This window comes from Bubalus kerabau, chromosome 3, assembly GCF_029407905.1.
Source record: "Bubalus kerabau isolate K-KA32 ecotype Philippines breed swamp buffalo chromosome 3, PCC_UOA_SB_1v2, whole genome shotgun sequence".
NCBI lineage: Eukaryota > Metazoa > Chordata > Mammalia > Artiodactyla > Bovidae > Bubalus > Bubalus kerabau.
This window is the reverse complement of record NC_073626.1, coordinates 149660014-149677435: the sequence shown is the minus strand read 5'-3', so window position 1 is coordinate 149677435 and position 17422 is coordinate 149660014. Positions and strand designations below refer to the sequence as shown.

General features: G+C 40.3%; 1 long non-coding RNA gene across 1 annotated transcript; it reads right to left on the bottom strand.

Annotated features, from left to right (window-relative positions):
• Positions 1 to 12754: 12754 nt before the first annotated feature.
• Positions 12755 to 16577, bottom strand: LOC129646697 (uncharacterized). The gene is made up of 3 exons (XR_008712126.1): positions 16299 to 16577; positions 15704 to 15849; positions 12755 to 12972 (listed from the first exon to the last, which is right to left on the bottom strand). It is a non-coding gene; the product is annotated as an uncharacterized LOC129646697 (long non-coding RNA).
• Between the last annotated feature and the right edge of the window lie 845 nt (positions 16578 to 17422).

Sequence of the window (17422 nt, the reverse complement as noted above, 5' to 3'; positions counted from 1 at the left end):
GCATGAAATGTTCATAGTAGCATTGCTGCTAAGTCACTCAGTCGTGTCTGACTCTGTGCAACCCCATAGACGGCAGCCCACCAGGCTCCCCCGTCCCTGGGATTCTCCAGGCAAGAACACTGGAGTGGGTTGTCATTTCCTTCTCCAATGCATGAAAGTGAATGCATTCTTTTTCATGCATTGGAGAATTCCAGGCAAGAATACTGGAGTGGGTGGCCATTGTAATACTTAAAAGGTAGGAATAAACCAAATGTCTATCAACTGATAAATGAATGAAAAAAAGTGTTATATCTATACAGTGGAATATTATTTAACCATAGAAAAGAATAAGTACTAATACATGCTATAGCATGGATAAACTTTGAAAACATTATGCTAAGTGAAAGAAGCCAGACACAGAAGTCCATTTACAGTATGATTTCATTTATATGAAACATCCAAGATAGACAGAAAGTGGAAACAGATGGCTGATAGGCAGAAATTAGAGACAGAAGGTTGATTGTGGTTACCTGATACTGGAAGAGAATGGATGGGAAGATTGAGGTGTGATAGCTAAGGGATATGGGGCTTCTTTTGGGGGTGATAAAATGTTCTAAAATTGATTGTGATGATGATTACATAACTCTATGAATACACTAAAAAAACCCACTGAATTGTATACTTTAAATATTTGAATTGTGTAATATTTGAATTTTATCTCAGTAAAGCTGCTATACACAGAAGAACTATACAAAAAAGATCTTCATGACCCAAATAACCATGGTGGTGTGATCATTCACCTAGAGCCAGAATTCTGGAATGTGAACTCAAGTGGCCTTAGGAAGCATCACTATGAACAGAGCTAGTGGAGGTGATGGAATTCCAGCTGAGTGATTTCAAATCCTAAAAGATGATGCTGTTTTAACATATTGAGTGCTACACTCAATATGCTGACAAATTTGGAAAACTCAGCAGTGGCCACAGGACTGGAGAAGGTCTGTTTTCATTCCAATCCCAAAGAAAGGCAATGCCAAAGAATGTTCAAATTACTGCACAATTGCCCTCATCTCACATGCCAGCAAAGTATGCTGAAAATTCTTCAAGGCAGGCTTCAACAATACATGAACCGTGAACTTTCAGATGTTCAAGATGGATTTAAAAAAGGCAGAGGAAACAGAGATCAAATTGCCAACGTCCATTGGATCATAGAAAAAGCAAGCGAATTCCAGAAAAACATCTACTTCTGCTTTATTGATTATGCCAAAGCCTTTGACAGTAGTCATGTATGGATGTAAGAGTTGTACCATAGAGAAAGCTGAGTGCTGAAGAATTGATGCTTTTGAACTGTGGTGTTGGAGAAGACTCTTGAGAGTCTCTTGGACTGCAAGGAGATCCAACCAGTGAATCCTCAAGGAAATCAGTCCTGAATATTCACTGGAAGGACTGATGCTGAAGCTGAAACCCCAATACTCTGGCCACTTGATGCAAAGAACTGACTCATTGGAAAAAACCCTGATGCTGACTGAAGATTGAAGGTGGGAGGAGAAGGGGATGACAGAGGATGAGATGGTTAGAAGGCATCACCGACTTGATGAACATGAGTTTGAGTAAGCTCTGGGAGTTGGTGATGGACAGAGAAGCCTGGTGTGCTGCAGTCCGTGGGGTTGCAAAGAGTCAGACATGACATGAAATTAAAATATTCACTGGAAGGACTGATGCTGAAGCTGAAGCTCCAATACTTTGGCCACCTGATGTGAAGAACTGACTCACTGGAAAGGACTCTGATGCTGGGAAAGATTGAGGGCAGCAGGAGACGGGGACGACAGAGGATGAGATGGTTGGATGGCCCCACTGACTCGATGGACATGAGTTTGAGCAAGCTCTGGGAGTTGGTGGTGGACAGGGAAGCTTGGCGTTCTACATCCATGGGGTCACAAAGAACCGGACAGCACTGAATGACTGAACTGAACTGAAAGCTGCTATCCTCAAAAACTATAATCTCCAATAATTTAAATAAAAGGGAGTCAAAGCATTTTAAAGTTATGAAAGGTGACCCCTCCCCCAAAGCAAAGCTGCAACTTCTTTGAACAATAACTTGTAAAACTCAAGACACACTGGGTGTAAGTAAGCAATTGTTCCTGTTTTACAGATGCAAAGTTGAGACTCAGAGGATTAAATGACTTGCTGCAAAGTCATACAGGTAATTGGTGGGATAGACGGGGAACCTAGATTTCTCACAGCCTCTTAGTGCATGATTCTGTCATTCCACTAGCTCCTCTCAGACTTCCCTTTTCACAGGCCTTTGGAGGCAGCAAAAATATGAAACAAAGCTCCCTTTGCTTATTTCCTTACATTGTGGTTAACAGTGTATTAGTTTCTTAGTCGTGTCCAACTCCAATCCCATGGACTGGAGCCTCTCTCCATGGGATTCTCCAGGCAAAAATACTGGAGTGGATTGCCATTCCCTTCTCAAGGGGATCTTCCAAACCCAGGTATTGAACCCAGGTCTCCCAAATTGCAGGCAGATTCTTTACCGTAACTAACCCAAGGCTATTTTTAATGCACAAATTCTAAGTTCTTTGGGGGATATAGCAGAGCCTTGAAGAAACTCGAGGTGGGTGAATTAGTTATTTCCTCACAACCTCTCAATCAAGTGAAGGCAGATCTCAAGACAAATTCTGCCCCATATATGAACATGAACAGGTTGGCACAAAGGAGCTCATACAACCTGCTCTGCCAACCTGATGACATCTCAGGGCTCTCACCTTTTCGTTGTGTTTATCTTCACTTGTATGAAAGGTCCACTTGGGGAAGACATGGTGATATTGTAGAGGTAGAATCTGCAACTGTTCAGATCAGTTTAGGCTACAGAAGTCCTGGCTAATGACTGGATGTAGGACCATTCAGACATCAAGTCTGGGGCATCATCTTAAAGAGACAGGCTACAGGTCCAGCTTGATTCTGATACCTAAGCAAGGATGCAGAGGGCCTTATAAATATTTTATTCAGTCTATACATCTTGAATACATCTAATTTTTACCAATAAAGCACATTTTTAACCTTTTGAACCTCAGGTTTCACTTCTGTAAAATATAATATTTAAGGAGTGATGTTACAAATATGTGGAAACTTCTGTGATACTCTAAAAAGCCATTCATTTATTTAATAAATCACCATTTTAAATATTTCTAAAATTTACTTCACTAATTAGAAAACCTTGGGTACTGATTGAGACTACAGAAGACAAAATCATTTGCAGTAGCTGCTTCTAGAGCAGTCCTCTCAAATGTGATGCTAACTGGGCACCCCAGGAGTATAGGTTTTCCATTAAGGCAGCTGACTGCCCCTGGAGTGGGAGCTTAAACTAGCACATTTAGAATATCTCAGTCTAGGCTAAAATATTTCAAATTAAATTATAATTAATAAATAAATTAATAAATATGCAAAAAACTCCAAGCAAAGTACTAGGGCTGCCACTTGCTTTACATATTTTAATTACATAATTGTGATGCTTATGTCCTCAGGCTTGTTTGTAAAGGACACAGTTTTTCCTTTTTAAATTTTTTTTAAATTTTTATATAATTTTTAAATGTTACTTTCCATTTACAGTTATTACAAAATATTCACATATTCCCCATGTTGTACAATACATCCTTGAGATTATCTTACACCCAGGGGTTTGTACCTCCTAATTCTCCCCCATCCCACTGGAACCATAGTTAATTCTCTGTATCTGTGAGTTTGCTTCTTTTTTGGTATGTTCACTAGTTTGTTTTTCTTAAAAAAAAATCTATTTTTTAAAGATTCCACATATAAATGATATCATGCAGTTTTTGTCTTTATCTGACTTTTTTCACTTAACAATGCCTTCTAAGTCCATCTATGTTTTTGCTAATGGCAATATTTCATTCTTTTTTATGAATGAGTAGTATTCCATTCTATATTTATAACACATCTTCTCTATCCATTCATCTGTTCATGGACACTTGGGTTGTTGCCATGTCTTGGGAACTGTAAATAATGGTGCTATGAACATTGGGATGCATGTATCTTCCCAAGTTAATGTTTTTCTCAGATATATAACTAGTAGTGGAATTGGTAGGTAATATGGTAATTTTATTTTTATTTTTTTTGAAAATTCTCCATATTGTTTTCCACAGTGGCTGTACCAATTTCCATTACCACTGACAATGTAAGCGTATTCCCTTTTCTCTACATCTTTGCCAATGTTTGTTATTTGTAGACTTTTTGATGACAGCCATTCAGATAGGTGGGAGGTGATATATTATTATGGTTTTGATTTGCATTTCCCTGATGATTAGCAGTGTTAAACATCTTTTCTTGTATGTGTTGTCGATCTATATGAGCTGTTTATATATTCTGGGAATATATAAATTTAACTCCTGTTTTTCCCCATTCAGTATGTTGTCTTTTCATTTTATTGATGGTTTCCTTTTCTGTCCAAAAGCCTTTAAGTCTAAGCAGGTATCATTTGTTGATATTTGCTTTTATTTCCTTTACTTTAGGAGATGGATCCAAAAAAATATGGTTTTGATTTATGTCAAAGAGTGTTCTGCCTATGATTTCCTCTGGGAGTTTTATAGTATCCAGTCTTAACATTTAGGTCTTCAAGCAAATGATGCAATTTTTTCAAATCAAATAAAGAGAAAAATGGATAGAAGAGGAAGACATAGAGAATGGATAGAAAGGAAAAAAAAAGGCAGAGAAAAGTGGAAACTGAGAAAGGAACAGTTTTAGAGACTCAGAGAGAGGCACAGAGAGAAGAAGAACCAAAATAGTCAGGCATCCTCAGCTTAGTCATTTTTAAATTTTCATGTGATTCCTTCAAAGACCTCTTTTTCACTGCCAAGCATAGCAAGTCTGTCTCATCAAAACTATCCCTGGATTGGCTGGAGGGATACACAGAGGACAACAGAAATAGCTTCTGATAACCCCCATGTTCATTGCAGCAGTATTTACAATAGCCAGGACATGGGTTGAATCTGTGTCCATCAGTGGATGAATGAGTAAAAATATGTGATATATATAAATTTCAGCCATAAAAAGAAGGAAATTCTGCCATTTGGAACAATGTGGATGGACCTTGAGGGCATTATGCTAAATGAAATGTGACACAGAGGAAGACAAAGGTTGTATGATCTTACTTTTATGTAGAATCTGCAAAATCTGAATTCATAGAAACAGAATACACTGATGGTCGCCAGAGGTGGAGAATAGGACATGGAGGAAATGGGAGAAGATGGTCAAAAGGAACAGACTTCTAGTTATAAGATAAACAAATTCTGGGGATAAAACATACAGCATAGTGATTAGAGTTAACAATACTGTATCATATATTTGAAAGTTGTTTAAGAGAGTAGATCTTAAAAACTCTCATCATGGGAAAAAAAATTGTTACTGTGTGAGGTGATGGATGTTAATTAAACTTACTGTAATGAGCATTTTGAAACATACACATATATCAAATATCATATTGTACACTAATGTGTGTGTGTGTGTGTATGTGCTCAGTTGCCAAGTTGTGTCTGACTCTTTGGAATCCCATGGACTGTAGCCTGCCAAGCTCCTCTGTCCATGGGGTTTTCCAGGCAAGAATACTGGAGTGAATAGCCATTTCCTCCTCTCGGGGATCTTCCTGACTCAGAGTTTGAACCCATGTCTTCTGCATCTCTTGCATCAGCAGGAGGATTCTTTACCACTGAGCCACCTGGGAAGTCCCATGGTACACTAATATGATTAACTAATACAATCTTGTTCATTGCTCAGTTGCTAAGTCGTGTCCGACTCTTTGTGACCCCATGAATTGCAGCATGATAGGCTTCCCTGTCCAACACTATCTCCCCGTTTGCTCAAGTTCATGTCCATTGAGTTAGTGATGCTATCTAACCATCTCATCCTCTGTTGCCCTCTTCTCCTGCTTTCAATCTTTCCCAGCATCAGGGTCTTTTCCAATGAGTTGGCTCTTCACATCAGGTGACCAAAGTATTGGAGTTTCAGCTTCAGCATCAGTCCTTCCAATGAATATTCAGGGTTTATTTTCTTTAGGATATGTTTTATGTCAATTTTACCTCGATAAAATTGGGAAAAAATGAGAAATATCTCCTGAGGAAATAAACATAAGCTTACTCTCTCTGAGCCTGGCAGGGTGTTGCGGTGCTGGTAGGCACGTGGGTAGAATCCTTTCTAGAGCAAAATGGCCGTGCTGCAGCTACACACCAACTGAAGGGGATCCCAGGGCTCTTTCACAGAGGTGGAGCGAATGACTGCCCATGGGCAATGATATAGGGCTTTCAGAAAAGGATCTCCTTACTCACAATCTACATTCATTGCCTGCCTTGGCTTTGCCACTCAATATGGCATCAGACGAATTATTCAGCCTTTCTGAATCTCAGATTCCACCTTCATACAATATGTACTGTAAATACTTCTTTTGTTCTTTTTCCTTAATTCATTCTCTCTCTCTTTTTTTTGGTAACAGATTTTATTTTTCATTAAGAGTATCTTTTTAGAATATCAGTGACTCTAGGAGAGGTGTCTTAAGACAGTTTTTCTCAAATACCCATAAAAGTGCCTCTAATGGAGGAGAAAGATAAACATTTAGACCCCGGAAATCTGGGGAAGGATTTGGAAGCTCTTGCTTCAGGCTCAAAATTTATTTATAGTTTTGATTCATTTTATTTTAAAAGTCCATGAATTTGCATTTTACTCCTTGTTTGTATAGTACTCTAGTTTGTAATGCTCTTTAAAAAAGGAATTTCCCCTATTATTGGCACTTGAGGAAAATGTCTCATGTTTATCCTGCAGCTTCTTGTTCTCCTGGCATGTGGCCATATGCTCCTTAGGGTCTATAATCCCTGGCTTGAGCAGAGTGGCCTTATGTATCAGTTAACATGCTGGCAAATAAAGCTACAGAGGAAATAGGACACGCAAAGATGATTCCAGTTTTGTCTTGAGGCCACTGAGCCTGGTATTCTCATGTCTGTGCTGTATGCTGTGATGTGCTTAGTCGCTCAGTCGTGTCCGACTTTTGCGACCCCATAGACTGTAGCCCGCCAGGCTCCTCCATCTATGGGGATTCTCCAGGCAAGAATCCTGGAGCAGGTTGCCATGCTCTCCTCCAGGGGATCTTCCCAACTCAGGGATCGAACCCAGGTCTCCTGCATTGCAGACGGATTCTTTACCATCTGAGCTGCCAGGGAAGCCCGGTATTCATGTCTAGGCTACTCTAAATTTCTAGCTAGAAACTATGGTGGTTTTATTTCAGACTGAGACCAAAGGTGATAGGAGGAGTGAGTTTAAGTTCAAATATAGGGGTTTTCTGATTTTATCAGCAGCCTAAGAATTTGGCTTTAGATTTGAGGTCTTTTTGGCCATGTACAGAATGACAAAGTTTTCTAGTCTCTCAAAGATCTTTATCAGGCTCATTCATCTGGGGCCCCAAGAGAGAGGGTGAGAATTTGAAATGGGATATGAACCTGAAATATCCTTCCAGGTAATATTTATAGTCTTGGGAGCCTTGAAGTTCTCAAGGTCCTCTTGGTTTCACAGTGCAAGTGTTCCTTTAAGAGGGCCATGCTAGTGAGAAGGCATCATCTAGTCTCCTGCAGCCACTAAATTAATGATCCTACTTTCATGAAAAGGTACTAAGAGGTTAAACGTTCCTTGGAAGAGGATCTTTTTAGAGTCATCTCTCAACAAGTTGTCTTAGGCTGTACAGATTGTCTCAACCATTACTAACAGATGCATCTGCCGTGAGACAATTTTGCAAGCCCAGGCAGAAAAGAACTCATGCTTTTCTGAAATCTTTCCCTTGGCTCATATTAAAACTAGCCAGGAGAGGAGTCATAGCAAAGTTTATTAGGGACAGTTCCCTGGAGGGGAAAATAATGGGGATAATGAGACAAATATTCTTAAGGCATCCTGGAGCTTCTGGAATAAGCAGGCTCTGGTCCACCGGAATAGCTGGTGGAAAAATGGCTTTGTTATACATAATTTTAGAAAATGTGTACTGTTGTTATATTCCAAATATATTTGAAATTTCCTAAAGAAGTACTTTGTTGTCGTTTGTTGTTTTCTGTCGCTAAGTCGTGTCTGACTCTTTTGCGACCCCATGGACTGTAGCCCTACAGGCTCCTCTGTCCATAGGATTCCCCAGGCAAGAATAGTGGAGTGGGTTGCCATGCCCTCCTCCAGGGGATCTTCCTGACCCAGAGATCAAACCGGCGTTTCTTATGTCTCCCGCATTGGCAGGTGGGTTCTTTAACAGTAGCGTCACCTGGCAAGCCCAGTGTAATATAACCTTAACCAGGAAGGAAGCAGATGAAGTGTATGTGTGCATGTGTGTGTGTGTGAGAGAGAGCGAGAGAGCAAGGAAGAGGGAGTGAAAGCTAGAGACTGACTTTCTGGTTAAGGTGAGATATGCCATCCATTTAATGGTCTAAAAGCTACTGGAACCATCATGTTAGGTCCAGGTAAATGCTACCAAAGGCTCCACAAGTCAGTGTAAGGCCCAAATATGAAGAAAGGAACTTTTATCTATTCCAAAATCACATTACAAAGCCTTATTTAGCGCATCTTCCCAATGACATTGTAGATAGCTGTGACCCTAGATATACAATGGGGAGGTGAGAAGGGTGTTTCGTGTACAAACCAGGGAAGCTCCTCCCTGCATTACTTCCAAGTACATTGGCCATTTTCTTATAGGCCTGGCCTTGACACTGAGAATATGAAATAAGCAAATCTGGACATAGTTGAATGTGAGGAGCTTCTGGTCTACTGTAAAGGATTCATGCAGAGGTGTTATACCATGGCTAGAGGCACATACCGGAGAAGGCAATGGCACCCCACTCCAGTACTCTTGCCTGGAAAATCCCATGGACAGAGGAGCCTGGTAGGCTGCAGTCCATGGGGTCGCTAGGAGTCGTACACGACTGAGCGACTTCATTTTCACTTTTCACTTTCATGCCTTGTAGAAGGAAATGGCAACCCACTCCAGCGTTCTTGCCTGGAGAATCCCAGGGACGGGGGAGCCTGGTGGGCTGCTGTCTATGGGGTTACACAGAGTCAGACACGACTGAAGCGACGCAGCAGCAGCAGCAGAGGCACATACAGAGGCATTGTACTGTCGTGTAAGCTCACGGGCTTCGGAAGTCAGGCTGCCTGGGTTCATGTGCTACCATTGCCACTAATTAGTAGTTCAAGATCACTGAATTTCAATTTTATCATTTGTAAAATGGGATAGATCTTACTCTATATATGTATAGGATATATTTATTTATATATATATAGGTCTTCCTATAGGACTATTTTATCTATAAATGAGCTGATACATACACACACACACACACGTATATAAAGTGTCTGATTCATAATAAACATTCAGTAAATGGAGATATATTATGATTATATATAAAAATACATTTTGTTATTATTGATATTTAGGGAGAAAATTATGTCAGGAGACCTTTGGTAATCCTCAGATTTGGGAATAATGCCCCAACTGCTTTGGAGGTAAATTTTTTTTTACTTCTATAAGTTAATACTTTGGGGAGGAAGAGGCAAGTAGACCTCAATGAGATATTCTAGTCTCACAAACTAACTCTCTACCCTATACAGTAAAACTGAAGTAGTGCTCAGCAAATGAGAAACTGCCTCTTGCCATGGACTTTTGGAGTTAGACAGGAATAGTCTATTAGGACTATCCAATTTCAGAGACTGTTGAAGGTCTTTAAGATAGCAAAACCAGCATGAGAATGCCGATTTGCTCAAGGAACAAGAGATGGAGGAATCAAAACAGTGGTCCAGTGACGAGCTTGGAAATTCTGGCTCTGCCCAGGTTGCAGAGTTTGACACAACTGAAGTGACTTAGCACACACACACACCCACCCAACTCTACCAGGTGAGACAGGAACAGTAGAATTTTAGGAGCTGAACTGGGGTTGGGAGTTGTTGGCTGGCCCAAACCTGAGACACAATTAGGCTGTGACTGCCTTGAATTTTTGTAGATTCTTCCCATTTTTCTGAGATAGGTGTCTATTTTCTGTTTGATTTTGAATGACTATACCTGGACTCTTTCACGCATATGTGAAGGGTAGAGCAAGTTCAAGGTGAAATAGAAGCACAGACCCAGATGACCTTCAGAAAAGGTCTTTTTCTGCTTATTTTTCTCCCCTCTGCTGAAGGCTCCCTTCTTAAAGGGTTCCTCATCCTTTCTTATCTCTGCCCTCCCCTTCATCAATTTCTGCTTCTGCAAAGGATTTGACATTAGTCATTTATATTTCATAATGAATTTCAGCCAACATATTACTTCTTTCAGGAGTAATTTTCCCTTAGCCTCAGATACATGTGACTGTTGAACTCAGCTTGTATTGGCTTTGCCTTGGCTCCTATGTTCGTTGCAGCATGATAACAGCTTCGGGGGCTCTGCTGTAGATTTTACTGTGATACAACATGGAAGAACTTTTGGTTTCAGAAGGACTTTTAATTCACTGATTTTCTTTGATCAAACAAAATGTTATCCGTACCAGGAAAAGGAGCCACGTTTGCAGGCAAATCAGGAAGCACACTATCAGAAACTGAATGTAAAAGCAGAGGGAGAATGAAGAGAAGAGAGAGAAGAGAGGGGATAGGGAGGGAAAAGGAAGGAAAAGGAAGAGAAATAGAGAGAGCATCATTATCTCCTCCTGGCTGAGAACACAGAATCCGAATGACAGTATGGACACATGGTGCCTGGAAGCGTCAGCTTGATGGTATAAACAGGTGCCACAGAGAACCACACTGATTTTTTTACAATTCATTTCTCCTTTTCTTTGCTTTACAAATCTTTGCCTATGAAAAAGCAGCTTACCATCTTTCTCATTTCTTACTTTTTTTTAAAACTCAAAATTTTCTTGCTTCAAACATACATACACAAAAGAAAAACAACACACACACACACTCCATTTAGGATTTTTCTGTCTTCCTGTCCTTGTTAGATATTTTTTTTCCCATTCTGCTCATGACCTAGTCCTTTTCTCTTTCTATGAAGATTTTAAATGTCAAAGTTGATTACATTATTACCTTTAAAAATGTACATTAAAAAATAGAGCAAAGAATATTCTGAAGAATGAGCCAGGTGAGGTACAAAACCCAGAAACTGTTTCAGTTTCTAATTACAGGATCTAAAAGTTTGCTTTTGAACAGAGATAAAACTAAGGGGAGAAAAGATCATCAAAGCAAAGAGAAAGAAGTCTGAAGTATCCAAAAAGTATTATATTTTCTTTTTTCTCTTTTTAATGGACTAAAATAATCTAAATAGCCCCGGAAACATAGTAGTTTTATATGTAGTTTATATATAGGATGTGTTGGAAATGATTTATTAGCTTAAAAATACTTTTCTTAAAAAATGGCTCCCCTGCTCCCAACTTACAATGTCAAACTGATGATGTTGTAGTTGTAGGGGGAATATGTAGCTTGAGGAAACTTAGTATCTGAGTTACAGGTTAAAATTAAAATTATGAAATAGTGGCTTTCATTCAGCCTGAGGAGTATCAACTGTGGTGGCAAAGATCCTATGAATACAAGTCACATGTTCTAATGCATTTGTCCAGTGAATAATTTCACCTTTCTGCTATGTGCCACTACTTTACAGGCTGAAAGAATTGGGGTTTCCTCCAGCAAATTGTGGATCCCCAGGGCTCCATCTGTCTGTCACTCTCAGACTGTATTAGGGGTAACCTTTCCCTCTCCCCAGCACTGGAATCCAACACAGATTTTCTAAGATGCATGACTCAATTCTGTTACAGAGAGCACAAGGGTAAAAGCTGTGTAACAACAATAGCCATTTGCTGCATGTTTCCTATGTGCCAAGTGCAGTACGTGGTTCTTACTTCATTCTTCACTGTCTTCAAGTCAGGTAAAACCAACATCTTTAGCCCCACTTCTGATCTGTGGAAGAGAAAGGTTCTTTCCTGTTTAGGCTCCAGGTTGATTTTTTTCCCCTGTTAGCAGGGCCTTTCCATGCTTTGGCAAACATGGTTCTCATGATCAAGCGCGCAGTGGGGACCTAGGGTTGGGGACTGTCATTTACTTTCCAGAGTTGGTCCCCAGCAAGGGTCCTCCTGCTTGGGGTCCTTTGGGCCAACAGAATCGGGCCAAGCTGGGATCAGAAGCCAAGGAAAGTTTTATTTTTGGACCAGAAAATGGACAGATGCAAGATTGTGCTGTATAGCAGGGATCCCCAACCTTTTTTGGCCCCAGGGACTGGTTTTTAGAAAGACAATGTTTCCTTGGCCTGAGGGTGGGGGTGGGCGGGATGGTTTCAGGATGATTCAAGCACGTTACAATTATTATACACTTTATTTCTATTATTATTATTTCAGCTTCACTAGATTATCAGGCATTAGATCCCAGAAGTTGGGGAACCTTGCTCTTTAGCACACATTCCCCCCAACAAGCCATTAGCAGGGCTGCTTTATTGAAGTCTTACTATGGAGGAAAGGGGGTGGAGCTTTCATGAGTCTGGCGCAAGCATGTTGCTCAGGGCTTTGGGTCACAGTGCCAGAGCAGCGACTCTGTGCACACCGCCTGCTGCCACCAACTTGAATTGCAGTGCCATTCACAGCGCTCCTGCACATGCCCTGAGCCGAAGTGTGGCCATGGCCATTTTGCACTAGGAACTGGTCTGAATGGCCAGTGTGAGGCCTCTGCACACGCCCCACTATGAGCAAATGAAACTATTTCCTTTGTCCAAGCACAAAGGAAAAAAAGGTTAGACTTTATTTTATTACCCAGATTCTATTTTTAATTCTTGGAAATGTTTCATGGGCTTTGCTGGTGACAGGAGGAGGGATGCTAGTTTGATCAGAGCTGAGTGGTAGAATCCTGGAAGGCAGGGGCAGGTGGCTGGCCTGAATCACGTTATTTCCCCTACAATGTGGTCCACCTGCAGACAGTACTGTACAGTTTTTGCCTTATAGTATTTGAGATTTCGACCTGGAAAACAAATGGAGAACAGAACAGTTATACCATTTTGTCATGCTGTGAGGTGGCTTGCGCATGAGTGGTCCCATTCATGCTCTCATTCTGAGCCGCTCATTGACAGTTGCAGTGCCTGGAATGGTGGTAAGTGTGGGGTCTAAAGTGAGACACTTGGATTTGGACCTCTGCTTGACCACTTATGAAACACATGACCTTGGGCGGATCACTCAACTTCTCTGGGTCTGAGGAGCTTCCTCTACAAAATGAGGGTTAAACAAGACACATAATATATGCAAAGTGCTTAATGTAGTGCCTGGCACTTGGTAAGCATTCAGGAAAAGTTGTTCATGATTATTATTCTGATCATCAGTCCGAGACCCTTAAGTAGCATGTGCTACATGGACTAATGCTTCTGAATACAGATTATTAGCCTTGTTAATCATGTTGCAAATACACAATGTGCTGCATATTTTCTTTTTATAGATAGCAGTTTGTGATGGTTTTACTCATTGTTTGTCTTTTCTTTCTTATACATGTTAATGATCTCTTAAAGTGTTAGTTGCTCAATCCTGTCCGACTCTGTGCAACCCCATAGACTATAGCCCGCCATGCTCCTCTGCCCACGGAATTCTCTAAGCAAAAATACTGGAGAGGGTAGCCATTCCCTTCTCCACGGGATCTTCCCAACCGAGGAATCGAACCTGCACCTCCTGCTTTGCAGGCGTATTCTTTACCATCTGAGCCAATATTAGACTAAAGTATGCTTTAAATTTCTTGATTTAAGGTCGGCAGTTATATATATTTACTTGTATAGACACATCAGTTCAGTTCAGTTCAGTAGCTCAGTTGTGTCTGACTCTTTGTGACCCCATGAATCGCAGCACGCCAGGCCTCCCTGTCCATCACCAACTCCCAGAGTTCACTCAAACTCACATCCATCGAGTCGGTGACGGCATCCAGCCATCTCATCCTCTGTCATCCCCTTCTCCTCCTGCCCCCAATCCCTCCCAGCATCAGAGTCTTTTCCAATGAATCAACCCTTTGCTTGAGGTGGCCAAGGTACTGGAGTTTCAGCTTTAGCATCATTCCTTCCAAAGAACACCCAGGGCTGATCTCCTTTAGAATGAACTGGTATAGACACATACATATTACATAATAAAAACACATATATGTGGCATGATGCATAACATGGTTCTAAGTGCGATTTATTAGATTTATTTACCACATTGTTTACAAGTTTTGTGCCCAGGAAAGACATTAGTCAACTTACAATATTTTTTAAAGACATGTGTTTAATCAACAAAAATAATAGACAACTTGATAAATTTCATATTCTAATACAAATTCATCTAGGCAGTTAAAAATAGTATAAGTTGACTAATGTCTTTCCTGGGCACAAAACTTGTAAAGAATGTGGTAAATAAATCTAATAAATTGCACTTAGAAGCATGTTATGTATCATGCCACATATATGTGTTTGTATCATGTAATATGTATGTGGCTATACAAGTAAATATAACTGGTGACCTTAAATCAAGAAATTTAAAGTATAATTTAGTCTAACATTTCTTGGATAAAATAAATTGATTATCCATTTTTGGTCTCATTCACATTGCAGGAAACCTACTTACCATTTAATGTAGTTAATAAAATTACTTCTGAGGTCCTTCCATATCTAAAGCAGTGGCTTTCTCCTGAAAATTTGCCATTTTGATATCTGAGTGCTTTGAGTTAGTTAATTGAGAATTCTTCATCTTTTGATGAGGCAGTTTAAACAAGATTTGTCACCGTGGAGCGAAGAACTTTCTCTAATTCTGTTCATGAGGAAGTTGGTCCCTTGGACATGGTATTATTTTCTTTTAAGAGATCGTTTCCTGATAAAGGGAATTCAGTATTTCATAAAGATCCTCTAGTTTTGTTGAAAATTGGTTTAAGAATCTGTTTCATTTCCTGTGCCAAATACTAGTGTAAGACTTTTTTTTTTTTACTATCATAGTTAATTCATGGACTGCTATATGCAGCAGATCGAACACTGTGTCAGTGTGAGGTACACCTTGGGTTTTTGAAAAAATTTGAGCCTACAGAAAAAATGAAAAAGTAATATAGTCCTGATACTATTTACTAGACCCAGTGATTGCTTTAACATTTTGCCAGTTTTGTGCCTGCACTCACACAAGAATCTATGTCTCTTGATTTGGACTCGTCTGGGTTTTTCTCTCCTGATAAGAATCAAGCTAAACGTTTTTGGCAAGAGTGCAACGCAGCAGAGGATTGCAAAGCTTTTAGAGCTAGGTGATGAGATAGGAAGGTGACAATGTCCCCTTTTATAGCAGTAATGAATGTGGGCAGAGTCATCCCTCAGATCAGGTGATATGGAAGGACTGCTTTATATTTGGGGATGGGCTTAGAGAGTGAATCACTTAGGGATTTGGCGAATGAGAAGGGTCAAGACAGAAAGAGGTTGGCCCCAAGTGGTACATTTAAATACTTCAAAATTCTTGGGTCTAATTTATAGAAATATCATCAGCTTATGAAACTTTTCTTCTCTTCCTATATTTCCAAGGCAAAATCTATGATGCTGTCCCTAGCATATCCATTCACAACTTCTAGGTTGACCTTCCAAAAACATGTTTTTCCCTTCAAGGAAATTTTAAATTGTTTTTATCAAGTTTGACTTAAATGAAAAGATTTATGGATTGGGGTAAGGGCAGGGGAGGGAATCACAAGCCCCAGGTCTTGTACTTACCAAAGTCAGCTCAAAACTTTGTTTTATGTTTCATTTTGAAGCCATGATTCTCTAGGGATGGAGGCAGGGGATTCTTAGAAGGAGAAGAGTTGAGAAGTTTTCCTTAAGTGGGCATCTGAAGAAACCATGCTTGCAGTCTTGCAGTCCTTCAAGAGAGGATGAAACAAATAAGGAGTTTGGGGTCAAATGCCTGAAGTCCTGGAGTCTGCAGGAAAGGCTGTAAGTAATAGATTTTTCTCTTTAAAATAAAGATTGGAAAGTAAAAAGCAGAAAAATAAATGATAAATTTCAGAACATTTTCCAAAATTATTTACTTTTCTTTTTCTAAACTTTCTTGCCCTGGGGCTTATTACCTCTGTGGCAAAGATCTCAGAAAATTGATAAAAAATAATCGGTCTGACTCTATAAACAATAATGACAAACAGCTATCACATAAGTTCAGGGAGGATGGGAGGTCCTAGAGCCCATTCTGAAGCTCTGTCTTGAGTCCCTGGACCATACCATAGAACACAGTGGCAGCTACTAGGATTTTTTCCCCACTAGGTGGTTCTGTGATGGGCCATTGGCAAAACTGATGTGTTAAAAATCTGGCTACCTCTGGCTGTGCTCCAGGTCTTGGAATCTCCTCTCTCCTGATGGATATAGCAGAAGCAGTAGAGCAAGAGAGTGACATCAGAGTGAATTCACCAGAAAGACTGAGTTTCCTACTTTCTGTTGTTATCAATGGCTTCTTGAAGGTTGGGGGTTAGTTTGCAGAAAAAGTGGCACATTGGCTGTGAATTAATTACTGATACAATTTCCGTCTGTGTCTTCCATGGATAGGTGGCTCATATATAAGTCCTAAGAATCTTCAGCCTCAAGGTGCCCTGGTGGGGTTGGCATGTTGTGAAATGAGCTACACACCCTCTAATACCACACTTATCAGCAGCTGTGATAAAGAAACATCTGCCCCCATGAAAAGTCAAGGGCAGAGGTCATCTGGCATTCCAAGGGAACTCTCCACAGCAGGGAGCCTTCTAATTGGCTGATATTGATCGGTAAATTGTGTCCCCACTGTGATTAATTCTAGCTGCCCCCCAAACTCCCACAGCAGGAGCGTGATAGGTCAAGATTTGGGGCCTCTAAGCATCCCTTACAAATAGAGCTCAGGTCCTTAAAGATGCCAGTGAAAGACTGTAGCTTGTTAACTCTCTCCCGGCTGCTAGTGCTAACCCAGGAAGCTGGTTTCATTCAGGCTCCTTTGCTCTCACTAATAACGGCTTAATGGGATGCTAATGTGAGGAACAGAAGTTATCAGATGGCTTGTATGATTCATGATGGATTTATTACCATTCTGAGTTCCCTTGATGTTCAGTGCATCCTTTCCCCATCCATCCCTGTTATTGGCCTTAGCAAATGGTTTCATAATTAATTAATTTTTTTTTCCTGGTGGAGGTTAAATTATTTTTGCCCTGGTGCCTCTTCTCCATATATAATTCCCAATGGATGATTCTTCTCTGTGTGCCTACCAAAAATGGAATATACTAACTAACATCTGTTCTCTCCATGGTCCCCTCTCTTTCCCACCTTTCCTGCCAGCTAATGCCTATTCATCTTTCTACAATAGTGGTTCTCAACTTTGACTCTTCACTGAAATTACCAGGGAGAGAGAGCTTTCAAAATACTTTTGCCTGAATACCTTTCCTGGAGATTCTGTTTTGACTGGTCTTGGGTACTTCT